At 41.2% G+C, this 12,631-nt stretch overlaps 1 long non-coding RNA gene across 1 annotated transcript in view; it reads right to left on the reverse strand.

The window, feature by feature from the left end:
• LOC309878250 overlaps positions 1-7,429 on the reverse strand; it is a 30,059-nt gene extending 22,630 nt beyond the window's left edge. The window contains exon 1 of the long non-coding RNA XR_014317518.1: positions 7,266-7,429. This is a non-coding gene — a long non-coding RNA (uncharacterized lncRNA). The remainder of the gene's footprint in view (positions 1-7,265) is intronic.
• Positions 7,430-12,631: the final 5,202 nt, after the last annotated feature.

Here is a 12,631-nt window from a genome sequence, read left to right on the forward strand (position 1 = left end):
AAGTTGAATTCCTGGAGCCATTGAAATCAAACTCAACAAGCAGAGTGTTAGCACATTCAAGAAGAGAATTGGTAGCTCACGTTCATCTCTTTTTAATGGTCTCAATACATCCAAGGCTAGATTTATCACATTGTGGGCTTGAAGTTACCCACACTGAAGCTTAAAGACAGCTTTCAGTGTCAATGTCCAATAGCTGCCATTAGAATGAACAGGACACAAAGATACTCAGGCAGCAGGAATTGTGACTAAATATAGATGAACTTGAAACATGTCTTTAGGTGGAAATTTTCAGCCAATTCATCCCAGTTCTGAAGCAGCTGAACTTTTATAGCTCGCTTATTACCTCAGGCAGGGTTATAGCGAGGAGAGGTTGGAGGCCCATCAGCTTTGTCAAAGGAATAAATAACACTAGAAGGTCAGAAATTGAATAATCCCAAGGATTTATGAAGAGGACTGCCAGAAACTAACAACCAATAACTCAGAAGAAAACTGGTCCAGGTTCAGCTAAGCAGCAGTCACTAAAATATAATTCCACACTAATTATTTATCAGTAAAGAAAAAAAAAGCAAATCTCAAAGAGCAAATTTGCAAAAAAGCAAATCTCAAACACTGCAGAAGAAACATGTTTCTTTAAACTAGATTTCAATGCAACAACTTTGATAAAATTAGGATTCAAACAGGGAAGGGACTTTAGCCCCCTGCACTGAATTTACCAAGTGTCCCACCTCCTGCGGATGATAGTTTCAAAGCCTTGGGGCACTGGGACCGCTGTCCCAGAATCCCATGCTCTCCTCCAAATTCCATAACAACAAAAAAAAAAACATTAAAATCTGACAAAGCCCTATGTTGCATCTTTAGCCATATATAAATAGTGCCTAAAATAAATAATGTCTAAATTAAAGACTCGCTTCACTCGCTCGATAGTAGCTCCCCACTGACAAAAACCTAAGAAAAAAGTCTAGTCTTGACAAATTCAAAGGATTGACACTGAAATCAGCAGGATTAAATTAACACAAGTGAAGTGGCATTGATTGTTCGGGGTTTAAAAGCATGCCAATGGTTAGCAGCTTCTGTCTCTTGGTGCTCCTACTACTGAACACCAGCACTAGCACAGCCTTGACATTGGCAGCTTTCCTTGCCACTGGGTTTGTCTGCATCAATGCAACCCTAGGAAAAATAAACATGTTTAATTTAAATCTCATACGTTCTCAAGCCTGGTTTTGGAACACTGTTTAGTAGGTTTGCTTCTCATTCATAATAGCTCTTTTATATAAACCAGCACCATGTTGGTGTACTCATGCAGTCTTAAAGTTGGCTGGTAACAGTTTCAGGTCCAGCATAAGAGTCTATAAGGGTCTGCTTTTGTGTCCCCAACTCAGGGCCCTCCATCCAACACTGCTCTTCAAGCCCTGCTGCACTCGCAGCACTCTGGAGTTACTCTGACATTACTCAGCTTTATTGGCAGGATGGCTGCAAACCCAATGTCACCAAACAGCAGCTCCCACACAGAACCAGCAGTTTCACATTTTGTTTAGTTGTCCCATGCCCTCTAAAGCTACTTTGCTATTCTTAAATTTAGCTTGTTATCCTATGTGTTCATATCACTGCTGGTGTAGAAAGCTCTTTTTCAAGCCCCAGTTCTCAGAAGTGGAGTAGTGAAAAACATTTGCTGGGGCTTCGTACCAGCAGTCCCAGGATGTCTTTTTATTTTAAGTTGTCTTTTAGCAGAGATGTATCAGCTTTGTAATGACATAACTGAAGATCAAGAAGTTTACAGTGTTAGGAACACCCAGAGCTGCATCTTACATTAAAGCAGAGCCTGTATAGGTATTGGGGTAAGTGGCATTCAGCATCTTTACAAGGCAAAGGCAAGGCAGTCTCTAAGAACAGTATTATTGTCCTCCCTGCCCCCCTACAACTTTCCCCACACCCCTCAAAAAAAAGGTTTCCTTTCCCCATGTTATATCCCAGAAGACCTGCTATGCCCAACACCACCAAGAAGACAGGTCAACTTCAAAGCAGGCTCCTGTTGACGTACTAATGCCACATCACCTCAGAGACTTCATGTGCCAATTTCTACAATAATTAGACTCTGCTAGCAAATAAATGAAATTATTATTTTAATATTAAGCTTCCTTTCATCTTTGAAAAAGATCATTTGTTTTGGCACTATCAAGACAAACCTTAATAAACTGACTGGCAAACAGTATGTTTAGCAATGAAAATGATACCCAGGCAGGGAATATAATATAAGCAATAAGAGGGAATAGAGAGATTTAGGAAAGGATGTGATTTATAATGACTTTAAGGAGGATAAGCTTCTACATCTGTGATCGCCTGATTGTATAATATTTTAATTGATTATCAGAGCGAACAGGTTTATTTTTTCATGTGAATAAAAGCTGCTTTACTTGAGCCTTCGTTTGCATTTATTTTACAGTCTGTATTAGCACGGATATTTTTCCATAAATTTTGGCTCCATCATGTTGTATTCATTCCACAGGCTTAGAAACCTAAATTAGTTTGGGCCAGGGGTGTCAGCGGGGAAAGCCTGTGTTACACCTGTTATTCTGCACAGTAGTGGAGGGGGGGTTCAGGATTTTAGACCAAAAACAGTATCACTCTGCTCTGACTCAGCCTCCTTTTCTTTACTCTCAGCAGACAAGTCCCCCAGCAATTACTGCTCTCAGCAGTGCTGACACATTCACTACTAAAAAAATCACTATTAAAAAGAAAAAAAATCTCCCTGCAACTCAGGGAGGCACCTGAAGCCATCCCAACACCTGCTTTTGCACCACCTTGCTGAAGGCAAGAGGTCCTAGGCAGGTAACTCACCCTCCGTGCTCATTGCTGAAAGAATCGTGGAATGACTTGGGCTGGAAGGGACCTTGAAGATCATCTAGTTCCAGCCCCCAAGAAGTAGGGATTTTGGTTGCTTTATTTGTATGCTGACCAGAGGCACTGGTAAATGAGGTGGTACACGCAGTGCCTCTCAGACTGGGCTGCTGCAAGCAGTGACTTAACGCATTTACGACAAAAGGAGGCATTTGGAAATATTTTCATAAAAGCTCTATTTGTAGAATAAATTGCTTGCTTGTACATACAAACTGGGTGCAGGAGCAGGGAGGGGAGCACACCGGCAGGTGACTAACCTTTGCCATTGGAATCACACACAAAAATTACCTCTACCCTCTGATTACAAGCTAGCTTAGATACATATTGTCTAATGTTAGGCAGGATGAATCCCAAGCTGTAGCCTCTAAGGCAATTAAAAAGCTCTGGATTATTATTATTATTATTATTATTATTATTATTATTATTATTATTATTATTATTATTATTATTATTATTATTATTAATTACATATTCCAAATCTAGCTCAGAATTAAGGACTTTGCCACCCTGCTGCCCATTTCCCTAAGTTCTGTCATTACCCCATGAGATAAAGCTACAGGGTAAGGCCAGAAGGTTGCTCAGCTTCAGCCTCTGCCTGGACAGCTAGCAGCATCAGTATTCAGCACCTGCTTCCTAGGCTGACAAAAGAATTTAGGATTTGTACACTCCACCAACCTCATTCAGCACATGGAGAAAGAGGCAATATAACAGTACAAAGTTTCAGGGTTCCTGAAGGTACAAGACCTGGGAATATTGGTTGATAGTCAGCTGAATATGAGACAGCAGTGTGCTCAGGAGGCCAAGAACACCAACAGCATCCTGGTTTGTATAAGAAGCAGAGTGGCCAGCAGCGATAAGAAAGTGATTGCCCCCGTACTTGGCTCTGGTGAGGCCACACCTCAAGTACTGTGTTCAGTTTTGGGCCCCTCGCTACAAGAAGGACATTGAGGTGCTCGAGCAAGTGCAGAGAAGGGCGACGAAGCTGGTGAGGGGTCTGGAGAACAAGTCCTACGAGGAGCGGCTGAGGGAGCTGGGCTTGTTCAGCCTGGAGAAGAGGAGGCTCAGGGGCGACCTTATCGCTCTCTATAGGTACCTCAAGGGAGGCTGTAGCGAGGTGGGGGTTGGTCTCTTCTCCCACGTGCCTGGTGACAGGATGAGGGGGAATGGGCTTAAGTTGAGCCAGGGGAGTTTTAGGTTAGATGTTAGGAAGAAATTCTTTACTGAAAGGGTTGTGAGGCATTGGAATGAGCTGCCCAGGGAAGTGGTGGAGTCACCGTCCCTGGAGGTCTTTAAAAGACGTTCAGATGTAGAGCTTAGGGATATGGTTTAGTGGAGGACTGGTTAGTGTTAGGTCAGAGGTTGGACTGGGTAATCTTGGAGCTCTCTTCCAACCTAGAAATTCTGTGATTCTGTGAAGTCCTGGGCAGCCACTGGGAAGCAGGCAGAAGCAGGCAAATATTGAATGACTTCAAGCAAAAATAGTAGGAAAAAAATTACATATTATCTGTCACACAGCTAAAAATCTCTATCAACAATAGCTTTTAAAGCTAAACAATTATAATATTCTGAAGAAATTGTATTTATGACATTAAAAAATTAGAAGAGCTCTTTACTCATAACACTGTTTGTTTGTTTGTTTTTCAGAAAAATCAGGTCATAATTTTAAGTTATCCCTGAACTAGTTGATATTTCCAGCAAGTTTTGTGTTTTTGTTTTGTTTTGTTTTTTTAACAAATGCTTTCTTTTCTTAAAAACAAAACATAGTACAAAACTCTAGAAGCCAAAACTCATTTTGATAAAATCTAAGGGCTATACATGGATGCTGAACTTTTCCTAAGATGTGAGCAATGCAAATATGCCAAATAAATAAATGAAACAATGGCTCTGATTTCCGTGACAGAAGAATACAAAGTCTACAATATCTAAGGCTATAAGTTATTTCAGGGACATTCACACATGTAGACGAGCCTGAAATCTGTTAAGATTTAAGAGAAGATTCCTTATATTCAAGGTGAAATGACTGCTTACTCTTCTCTCCCTACAAATCTTACAACATTTATTGTGCAATTTCAAATGAAAGCATGTAAATTTCTAACTTATGTTGATCAAGATCTGCAAGCACACAAAATATTTGCTTTTATTAGAACTGTTGGACAAGAAAAAGATGAGCCTTGAACTTGCAACTCCACTTGGTTTTCAGTTTTTAGGGGAGTGAACATCAAATTAAAACGAAGGCCATCCATAAAATGTTACACAGCGCTGAGTGAAATCTGTTCCTACGAAGACCAATAGGGATTTTGCATGTTTCACCAGTATGAGATGCTTGCAGAGCACTTTGCTCCTGGCCTAAGGAACACTTTAGTCTTCCTCAGCTGCAGTGCCACTTTTACCTTTCAACACTTGATGGAGCAATTTCCCTGAATTTCCCCTTTGCCTGGATCACGCTTCAGTTTACCTTTGTGCTACCTCAGTAGGTCAGAAGTGTTTCCTATTAGCTTGCTCCCTGAGTGCTATTAAAAACAAAAACAATAATAATAATAATAACAACACACAAAACATCTTTCATAGAGCCCTGCAGAAAGGTTTCCAACCAAGCCTTTACTTTTTTGTTGTAAGGCTATGCAAGAGCTTAACGTTCGACTCCTCATATTCCCACTTAATTTTTAAAAACGTTGAATTCCTCTGTTGTTGAAGTAGAATCAATATAGTCTGAATTTCAGAGAAAAAAAAGGAAATCAAGTAGGGATTTAGAGGACAAGTGTTAGGGCTTGTCTGGTAAGTCATCCTCATCCAGAAAATAATTTAGATCACAGGCAGGCAGTGCACTTCCAGCATCCTGAAAAAAGGAGACCGGGAAGTTTGTTCTTGCCCCACTATGAGAAAGAACAGACTTCAGCACAGGTTTCTCTGCTGATAGTAACACTTCTACAAGCCTGGTTTTCCCTCTCACAGAAAACATTATGGAAAAAAAAATGGATTTACAGACAGCTACAGAAGTGGACCAAACTAACAGGTTACATATCAGCAACAGGAGACCTCACATTTCTTATGAAACATGGTCTCCATTTTATTAAAGATATACAGTTACAAGCTAGCATAGAAATAAGGATACAGGATGCTGTGCTGAAGGCTTTAAATCCACTGTAATCAATATACAGGCAAATTACAACTTTAGCAGCAGCAGTTTGGTATCTGGCTTGCTTCCTAATCCTTTAATCTCGCCTGCTACAACCAAGCTGATACTGCCAACAAATGCCATGCCATAAAAGGTGGGTATTCTCACATACTTTCCTATGCTTTGCATGATTAGAGCTTAAATCTACTCATCATGAACTTCCTGAATGATAATGGGATTTGGGCAAACAGTCAAGATTTCATGGTGACACTCAAACTGTAGTCAAGTCTTCATCTAAGAAGCATCCCTTTAAGCATGTCAAGAATCAGAATTCCCCTTTTTCCTTCCCTTTTTCAGTTTGCAAAATTTAGCTGTCTCACTTTGCAAGGAGTGTTTCCTGTTCCATATTATTTATGCAATGCTTTGTGCAGCCCCAGTAGTCACCACTAATAGAGCTGAGGCTGCGAGCGAGCAGTCAGAGAACTGGGGCGACCCACACGTAAGATGACCAACTGCTTGCCTAGATCTATTTTAAAGAAATCTGCAACAACTTTCTCGTATCCTTGTCCTGCAAGATATCTATTACATATTTTGTTAAAGAGGAAAGACATCCTAGGAACAGGCTACTGTCAGTTCATGCCTCAGGAGCTGAGCCAAAGCTTCTTGTATTTCAACTGGAATTGACATTCAAAAGGAAAACAAGTTGGGGACAAAAAAAAAAAAATCCCCTTTGATTTAATTTGATGCAATTCCAAAGCTGAGAAACAGAACACACAAGGGAAGTAGGAGAGGTGGGGGGAAATAGAGAGGCAGAAAAAATACAGATCTAGAGCTGTCAAATTTAAGAAACTTTGAATATAAAATTGAGATAGACTTCCTATCAGCATTTCAGACTGCCATCTTGGACCAAATCCCCAACTGGCATAGATCAGTGTAGCTTTGCTGAAGTCAGCACCTATATATAAGAGACCGGGGCCCAGCGCTGCAGTCATGCAGAAATTAAGAGCTGGTTTATACCAATATGGCTTCTATTGATCCCACAGCCGAGAAGGGGGCAGGAGGCAGACTTCACATACTGTCACAGTGTCAAAAACCCATCTCTACTTCTTCCTAAACCACTGTAGCAAACTGTCTGGGATAACCCAGAGAAGCACATCATTTTTTTCCTTCACCTCTTTCTCCTACAGCCTGCATGCTTGCAAGGACGTTTTCTGAACAACTTCCCAACTGAGTGAAGATTAGAAATTGCTCTTACCCAGCAGCAGGAAGATAGATGCATCTCCTTTTCATCTGACGCATGGTTTGACTATGAACACAATCATTTGCCCCATCTCTCCAGGGCTAGGCCTGGCACCATAAAGTCTGTCCCAGTAGTCAGAGGACACTCCATAAACTTGCTTAGCATATATGCTTTTGTTACATGACTTAAAAAAAAAAAAAAAAAAAAAAAAAAAAAAAAAAAAAAAACACTGTGTGGGAACAACAGACCAGTGGAGTTTAAAGTAAACAAACAAGTTTCTTCCCCTAACACTGCCCAGGCACCATCAGGACAGTGGAAACTCAGACCCTTGAAACTACTTGGCTTCGAGGGTTGTAGTGAAACACAAACCCAGCACTGCGGTCTTGGAGTGCACCCTGTTCCTCTTTGTACAGCTGATCATCTGAAAATTCTGCTGTCATACCAAACACTAGTTGTTCCCAACTTTACATCCGAAACTTTATGGCATTTTTTCCCGTGTTGCTAATGGATTCCCCTTTTCCAACCAGAAACGGCTTCCCAAACTCATGACCCAGTTAGACCTTATCTAAAAGGAGGCCCTGGGGAATGTATGGGAGAACACAAAAAAATCTCAACCAAGTTATATCTGGAAACTTCCCAAGTGATGAGCTGAAACTTAGTTACAGGAAACATGCTGCTCCTGTTCAGCAACAACCTTGGCACAATTAGATTTTTTTCCCAGAAATCAAGTCTCATGTTGCTGTGAGACTGAAGTAAATAATGACTCATTAAGTGATCCTAGGAAGAAAAACGAAGGCTTGCTCCACTCAAAGGTATTTGCACTAGGAAATCTGATAATGTCACCAACCACAGCCGCAAACATTGACTTTTCTCGGTGCACCCACATCACTGAACCAGCAGGCGGCATGCTGAAATCACCCCCCTAAATGCGCAGTCACCTTCATGATGAAGCTTTGTTTTTGCTTCCCCAGAGAAGGACTGATACAGGAAAAGGGGCATCAGAGAGGCTGTGTGAAACAGCACTGAAGCACTGCTACTGCTGGTCTCACCAACGCTGCGTCTCACAGACCAACTCTCACTGGAAGTCTTCTTCTAATTCTTCTTCATTTGAACTAGATGCTACAAATACAATTCTTTAACCACCCATTATCAGTGTACTTGCAGCTTGTTCCCTACTGAAAACTTAGGCAAGACTCTCAAAGACAAGATGTACCATATTCATTTAAAAAATAGAAAAGCACAACACATGAAGCATGATACAGAGAATAGATGAGAAATGTCTGGTTTTACACAGCCAGCCTGTCACAGAGAGGGAGCCGAAGCCAGATCCAAAGCCACAATTAAAATTAAATCTTCCCCTCCTTTTGGAAACAGTGGCAAGACATCAGCACTGGCACAGGTTAAGCAGACAATGCACTTATTCCCCCTCTGCTGCCTCATGCCTAGGAAGTTGGGATTTCAGGGGGAATGACACTAACACCTCTGCAGTGACACTGTTCTTAGCAGTCTCTTTAGTACCTGCAAGAATGGTGTCCTGACCTTTGACAGACTGTGTTGTCCAGGCCTCGAGAAATACATTTGCCGAATGCAAAACCTGGCTTTTATCTGATTTTCATAAAACATGAAATATTTAGATTTAGGACTGATCCTACATAATAAGGATGTTTTTTTGCTTTCATATGCCTTAAGGTTTCTAAACTTTCTGAAATACTTGAAATCCCATGCCCAAAGAGCGATCTTGGGCTGGGGCTTTTGGTTTTCTCTTCTCATGACCAAACTGCTCATCTTCTCTCACAATGTGTGACTGGCTGCCTTGGGGACATGCAGCACGTGTTTGTACACTGTGCTTGCTGCAAAAACTAAGTGGTGAGGTATTCATTGGATTAGAATTATGGATATGTTCTTTAAAAACTATTTACCTTTAAACAATCTAATCGACAAGCATTATGGTGTCACACACAAACAGATTTTCTGGACTCACTCAACCAACTGCTTGTCAGCCCTACAAGTGACTGCACTTTCTTGCAACTTTTTCCCCAACTCTTCCCCGTTTTACGGTCACTAGATCACAAAAGTCCTCCTGATAATTTAAGTGACTAAGCACTGAATGTTGCCAGTGCTGTGACCTTATCTATAAACCAAGTTGCTGCTCTTTTATGGCTCCCTGACACTTTTACAAGCTGACTTTATCACCACTGCAACCTCTTGAACATATTTATGCTCAAATCTGCTACTGTCAGTAGTGCAGACAGTAGTAGTTCCTTCTTTAATCCAACATTTAAACTTGCAGAAGCTCTTGTACTACCTTCTCTTAAGGATGTAGGCAGCCATTTACAGAGAGGAAATGCTCTGCCATTATCTGTGGCTTCAAAGCAGTGCATTTTGTGGCTGTTTCCATTTATTTCCAAATATTTTCTTAAAAAAAAAAAAAAAAAAGTTGCATAAGAAATGTTTGTGATATATTTGTCCTCTTTACATTGGATAACATCACTGGCATTTTTCTCATCAGTTGCGTGCACAGGGTTTAAAGGCAATATTGTGGGCATCACTCAGCTTTGAATGTTTCTTCTAAGTGAATTCTCTTGCCTTTTCTCTTTTCTACTCCCTGTCTTCTTCTTCTCCATGGCCCACCTCCTGCTTTCTCACACCTGGCTGACAGGCACTCATTATTTTGCTAATGGGAAAATTATGGTAATGGGAAAAAATAAAATAAAATCTGAAGAGGCCCTGAATGTCAGAAACATTTTCCTGTCATACAATATGTGTCTGCCAAGGCAGTATGTCTTGTGAATAGCATATTCCTATCAAAACTAGCAGGCTATGCCCAGATCCACATTCCCGTCTCACTTCTAACCCCATCCTTCCAGCCAGGCTACCGAAAGCTGGAAGATGTTGTCCTTCTCTCCCTGCACATGAAGGGCAACACCAAGCATTTCACACCCCATGCCCCAAGTAATCCATGATTGTTAGAGGACAACCTTCCAAGGGGAGATAAACGGGTGGCTGTGTCTGCTGCTGTGGCAGTCATGCTCAACAGGTACCATACACTGCACAATTCCCTAACACAACACCAAGCCACAGTGAACCAGTTTTCAACCATGCTAGTCATCTCCACCGAGGTGCATGGGTTGGTGACAATTATCTCCACCTGAGAACCTGCTTCAGTGGACATCCTGCTGGAACAAATGAGCTGTTCCAAGTTAACATCAGCAAATGCATTTCAACCTCTGTAAAGCCAAAAAAAAAAAAGACTCAAATTCTCATCAGGGGCTGCTCTGGCTAGAAATACCTGGTCCGGAAAGGTTAGCAGGAAGCACACAGCCATCTCTGACAAAGACGCTGCCAGCAGTACTATTAAAAGTTTAACAACTGATCTTTCCGCTTCATAATCCCTCACTTTCATCTGCAGATCACTGTTTGAGTGGATTTTTCCTGAGCAGTTCAGGCACGCCCCTGCACTGCCCTTCTCCCGGCGAGCTGTCGTCCATGGTGGCGTAAGGGAAACCAGCTCAGCCCACAGCAGGGTGGAACTATTTTAAGTAATAGTGTCTGATACTGGAGGAGCATGAAATTCAGTCCTGTCATAGCTGAGATGCCTAAGCCCCCCTTAGAAAGGAAAAAAAAAAAAAAAAAAAAAAAAAAAAAAAAAAAAAAACCAACACTATTGCAAAATCCCTCCCAGAAGCTCATCAACTGAACTCTGGAAATTGCTCTCAAGCTGTAAGCCAGTAAGAGTTTAGTTCTGTGTCTCGTAACTTACTGTTTAAAAAAATAATAATAATAGTAAAGCCACAGCCATCCACAGCAACAGTTGCACAGACATTTATACATCTATTGCTTAATGATTTGGTGGTGAGATGAGTTTTCTTGGCTCTATTTCAAGACCTGGTGTGTGCACGAAAGCAGCCCCCACAGCCACAACGTGCACTCTGCAGTACTCCTGGCTGATTTTCCAGTGCAGCAAAAAAGGCAGGGAGAAAAATGCTCAGTCACAGCAAGTATCTGCAGGCATACAGCCCTACACTCCCCCCTTCCCATTCTCTAGTACAAAATCTAGGACCAAAGAGTGCAACTGACTCAGTTTTAGTCAAATCCTAAGATACAGCATTCCTTCTAGGGAAATTAAATTCAACTAAACCATAAAGGAAGAATAAGATCCATAATTGCTCTTGATACATCTTCGGCATCCCACATAAGCAATGAGAAAAGCCTCTAGCAAGAAACATTCCATGTCTGCAGAGTTTCCCACCAGTAATCTTCCCCCTCCCAAGAAAGCCAGAGACAAAGCAGATGAGAAAAAAAAAAAAAATCATTTGCTTCATCAGGATAAACCCAGCACCGAAGTGCCCCAGAACATTAATCAAGCCTGTGGCTGGCACAAAACCAGGTATTTTTGTGCCTGGCCCCTTTCTCCAGCTTCTTGCATCATTCTTCCTGATTTAACACACAATTTTAGCTTCCTGTGTCATGGATTATTGGCACACTCAGCCATTGTTTAATATTCTAAGTGATCTTTACTCTCTGTTCTAGCTTACTAATTTCCTTAACAGACATCCTAAAATATCCAATTAAACACATTTCTCATTCACGGAAAATAAGACAAGTAAAAATATGATTGAAGCTTTTTTTCAGAGCTGCATTCAGCTGATGTTAGTAGTCTTAATTTGCTGCACTTTTCTGTTGCAAACAAAATGCTTGGTCAATGTAATCTGAGAGTTGTGGAGGAAAGGGCAGGCCCTTTGCTGGGATAAGCGGTCAGAAATCCACTGAAAGACACAGAACCGTAGTGAGACACACCAGCTGAGGATTTGCCCTTAAATACAACCTCATCCATAAGAATAGGAAGCAAAATCTTTCTACTGAACGTGTCTTTGCATAATACTGTTCCCAGTCTTTAATATTAACAAAATAGAAACAGACTGGGCACGTTTTGGAACATTATGGAGAAGCACTGCTGTGGTGCAGTGGATATTCAGCAAACACATTGCAATTCGGAGCGGGAGGGAAAGACAATTCCTTCCATCAGTCAGAGGTATAAACTCCTGCTCCCAGTGACAACCTCAGCTGTCAGTTCAGAGAAGAACAGACCTGACAATTCTACAAGCACATGAGAAATGGGGAACATCATTTCCTGGGACACTTATTCCTCTTTTGAAAAGTTTACATGATGTCTAACACACTCAGAGGCAGATGTGTTCACAAAGGCAGTGGCAGAGAAGAGCAGCGCTGCTGTAACTCCAAGCTGCTGAAAACATTTTCATATCTTCATCTTAGTATATGAGGTTAAGTACCTGTAACGCTGTTCATACTCAAATTTAAAATACCTCGGTTTAAACTTTGCATTTGTCTTAGAGATAAGGAAAGGCAGAAATACTGGTAGT

This window comes from Aythya marila (assembly GCF_965140915.1).
Source record: "Aythya marila genome assembly, chromosome: 5".
In the NCBI taxonomy this organism is placed as follows: Eukaryota; Metazoa; Chordata; class Aves; order Anseriformes; family Anatidae; genus Aythya; species Aythya marila.